This window comes from Gossypium arboreum, chromosome 8, assembly GCF_025698485.1.
Source record: "Gossypium arboreum isolate Shixiya-1 chromosome 8, ASM2569848v2, whole genome shotgun sequence".
Lineage (NCBI taxonomy): Eukaryota > Viridiplantae > Streptophyta > Magnoliopsida > Malvales > Malvaceae > Gossypium > Gossypium arboreum.
In genome coordinates, this window is record NC_069077.1 from 38,030,252 (window position 1) to 38,034,771 (window position 4,520).

The following is a 4,520-nucleotide window of genomic DNA, read 5'->3' on the forward strand; positions in this document are numbered from 1 at the left end:
TGCTCAGGAAAAACAGCTTGTGCTGAATTTGTGATTATGTTGTAAACCTTAATAAAACTATTTGAGTTGCTTATAAGCTATCGATCAAAAATTGGTAATCAAAGTACCAAATCCGTATTAAAGTGAAGCTATAAGCCGTAAATGACTAGTATACCTAGTCAATTTTTTTATGATGAAATTGATGTACAAGATATGTATATGTGATAAGGCCGAATGCCCAATGTGATGAATGTGAAAGTGTATATATGTGATAAAGCCTAATGGCCGATGTGATGAATGTGAAAGTGTATATATGTGATAAAGCCTAATGGCCAATGTGATGAATGTGAAAGTGTATATATGTGATAAGGCCGAATGGCCAATGTGATGAATGTGAAAGTGTATATATGTGATAAGGCCGAATGGCCGATGTGATGAATGTGAAAGTGTATATATGTGATAAAGCCTAATGTCCAATGTGGTGAATGTGAAAGTGTATATATGTGACAAGGCCGAATGGCCAATGTGATGAATGTGAAAGTTTATATATGAGATAAGACCTAATGGCCGATGTGATGGATGTGAAGGTGTATATATGTGATATGGCCGAATGGCCAATGTGATGGATGTGAAAGTGTATAAATGTGATAAGTCCCGAAGGGCGTTTGTGCCAGTACTATATCCGGGTTAAGATCCCGCAGGCTTTATGCGGGAATATTATTCTGAATTAATGTTCGTAGGGTTCGTGCTCGTACTATATCCGGGTTTTGAAGACCTGAAGATTCAAGTAAGACTTTGATATTGAGTATCCGCAGTAAGTTACCATCAAATAAGTATTACGTATTTAAAGATGTTCAGGTACGTATTACTTACTCGTCGGTGGATTGATTTCAAAGTGAATTATTAGTATCAAAAAGGTATGTAAATGTGATCAATATTATAACTTCAAATATGAGAATGATCTAATATGTAATGGTATGCTTGTATAATAAAGTATGGGATGAAATATTCTTATGTATTAGTGCATATTCTGCCCAAAGGCCTTATGATTTGAGTACGGGTTGGGTTCAGCTAGATGTGCCAGTACAAGGTAAGGATTATATTCTGTAAACTTACGTATATGTAATAAGGAATATGTTTGGTTCTTTAGGTGCCTACAGTAATTTAGTACTTGTCGTGTTGAAATACTTGAAAATATGGATGTGATTATGAACAAGTGGAAAGGATTATTGAAAGTTGTAAATTGATGAAGAATGTGCTTACCATGTGAATCCATCTTCAGTTGATGAAGAATGTGCTTTGGAAATATTCGACCATCTAGGTCACTATTGTACGAAAGTATATATATGTGAGAGTTAAGTGATGCGTTTATTGATATTATAGTTCAAGATGAAGCTCTAGATTAACTTCATCGAACAGTTGAAATGAATGACCAAAGATATTGAATGAAAACACTTTGCGACTTAAAGCTCAAGGCTAAAGAAAGGCGAATTAAATTATGTGAAATTTTGGTTAGGTATATTATGTCAAATGAGATTTTATCTAGATTAAGTATATGTGAAAAACATCATTGATTCAACAAAATTATTGTTTTGCTTAAAACTTACTAAGCTTACGAAAGCTTACTCTATTCGTTCATGTTTTTGGTCTGTAGGTTGTGGATTCTGACTACTAGCTCAGGGATCGTCAGCACTTCATCACACTATCTACCATTATGGTAGCCATGAGATTGGATTATCTTATGGCATGTATAGAATAGACTAGTAGCGAAAGAATAATTTGGTTATTGTGTATAAGCCATGCGAAAATGACATCTTTTGAATGTTTAATTATAGAAGTTTACATTTTATCCCTGGCTGTGTTTAGTGTTTATCCAAATGAATGAAAAAAAAATTTACCGTTCTGTCATGAGTTACAAGTCCGGTAATGCCCCTTACTTATTCCGGCGATGGTTACGGGATAGGGGTGTTACAGATGGTCTCGGGCGTGGGGGCGTTACAGTGTCCCTTTGGCAGGATTGAAGCACGACTTACACGGGTATACTAAATGCCCGTGCCTATTCAACAGTGTTGACCACGGGCTGGAGTAATCGCACACGGGCGTGTCACACGAGCGTGTCCCTGCCAAGCCCAAGTATAACCCTATTCGAAAAAGGCCAATTTTGGGGGCTCTTAGGCAGAGTAGAGGGGGGGACGCAGAGTAGGAAGCAGGGAATTACTCAAGGAAAGTCGATTGATCCATCTCAGAAGCCGGATTCATCATCAAGACCAAAGATCTCCCTTCAAGTTCCTTCAGGAGTTTTGGGTTTTCTTATATTTTGTTTTCTTTATGCTTTTGAGATGTTTTCTTTCATAAGTATGAACTAAACCCCCTAAATACCTAAGGAGAATGAAACCTAAGACGAATCTTGTTATTATTATCTGAATTGTATGATAAATATTTGACTTGTACTTAATTATGTGTTCTTAATTCTTGTTTTGATATTCCAGGATATTGATTCAAGTTAAGCTCTTGTTCAGAGGAGGAATAGACCCTGTCTAAGAGTAAATTTTTCATAATTAAGCGGAGTTGATTGCACACCTAGAGATAGGGTGATAAGATTTTGCCGGATGAGAGTGAAACCTAATAAGGGAATCCATAGATCGAGCTAATGCAATTCTAGGGTGTTAATTAGAAAGAGATTTCAATTACTCAACCTAGTCTCGAGAGAGATAATAATATAACTTAGGGATTTCTACAGATCAAGTCAAATGAATAAATCGTCTGATTCAGAGTCAAATAACATGTGAAGTCTAGGTGGATTTTTCCTTAGGTATTGTATTAATCAATCGAATTTTCCCAAAAGTATTTTCCCAAAATTTCTTTCAGTGCATTCTTAGTTAATAATTAGTTTAGATAACCAAACCTATTAATTTTTAGGCTAGATAATAAAAAGGAAGTAAATACTAGTACTCGTAGTTCCTTTGGGTTCGACAATCCGATCTTGCTGAACTATACTACTATTCGATAGGTACACTTGCCTTAATCGTGATAATACGTTAGTCTCAAGAGCGATTCATTCATAAATCTTTAAAACCTATCACGAATATCACGTACCAAGTTTTTGGCGCCGTTGTCGGGGAACTAGGATATTAGGAACACTTGATTTTTATTACTTTAACCATTTTACTTTTATTGCAATTTAAATTTTTATTTTCTTTTCTAATTCTTCATTTATTTTCTTCTGACAGGTTTTTCTAGTTTATGACCAGAAGAAACCCGTCAGGACCGTTACTGTTTGATAGTGAGCTCGACCGCACAGTTCATAGAAATCGAAGTGAACTAAGGTGAAGCTTACGATACACTGAGGAAGAGCAAGAAGATGATACTTTAACCACAACCGAGGAGATGGCTGAAAACCAAGAAAATTCGCTACCTCCTGCGGTTACTATTAATCAGAATCCTGCTCCGCGCACTATGTATGATTATGCTAAACCTTCTTTAACAGGAATTGAATCGAGCATAGTTAGACCTGCTGTAGCTACCAATACTTTTGAACCAAAACCTAACACAATTCAAATGATACAGCAATTTGTTCAGTTTGATGATTTGCAGGACGAAGATCCCAACGCTCACTTGGAAAACTTTTTGGAACTATGTGATACATTTAAAATTAATGGCATTTCTGATGACGCCATTCGCCTTCGGTTATTCCCTTTTTCGTTGAGGAATGAGGCTAAACAGTGGTTGAACACGATAACACGGGGGTTAATCACTACTTGGGAACAAATGACTGAAAAGTTTTTATTAAAATATTTTTTTCTGGCTAAGGCTAAATTACTTAATGATATCTCTTCTTTTGTGCAGATGGATTTAGAAACACTCTACGATGCATGGGAGAGATGCAAGGACCTCTTGAGAAGATGCCCTCACCATGGGTTACCACTCTGGTTAAAGGTTCAAACCTTTCATAATAGCATGAATCCTTCAACTCGGCAGATGGTTGACGCAGCTGCTGCCGGAACCATCAATAATAAGACACCCGAAAATACCTATGAACTTATAGAGGAGATGTCACTGAATAACTATCAGTGGCAAGTCATGAGGACAAAGCCAATGAAAACAGCCGGTGTTTATAACGTCGATTCGGTCACCATGCTCTCTAATCAGGTAGAACTCTTGAATAAGAAAATTGATGGTTTCCTTAGTTCTTAACAGGTTCACCTAGTAATGCAGTGCAAAGCAAGTGGAGGTGGATCAAGCAATTCAGAATATCCACCTTATAGCCACAACATGGAGAACGAGCAGTTAAATTACATGGGTAACAATCCTCGATCTCAAAACAATCCTTATAGCAATACTTACAATGCAGGTTGGAGGAACCACCCAAATTTTTCATGTGGAGGCCAAGGGAATCAGAGACCACCATCTCCAGGCTTCCAACAACCACCCTACCAACAAGAGAAAAAGCCAAACCTTGAGGAGATGCTAACAAAATTCATCTCAGTTTCAAAAACTCATTTTTAGAATACCGAGACAGCACTCAAAAATCAACGAGCATC

General features: G+C 36.9%; 1 non-coding gene across 1 annotated transcript; it reads right to left on the bottom strand.

The window, feature by feature from the left end:
• Positions 1 to 3,792: 3,792 nt before the first annotated feature.
• Positions 3,793 to 3,899, bottom strand: LOC128280221 (small nucleolar RNA R71). The gene has a single exon (XR_008270402.1). It is a non-coding gene; the product is annotated as a small nucleolar RNA R71 (small nucleolar RNA).
• Between the last annotated feature and the right edge of the window lie 621 nt (positions 3,900 to 4,520).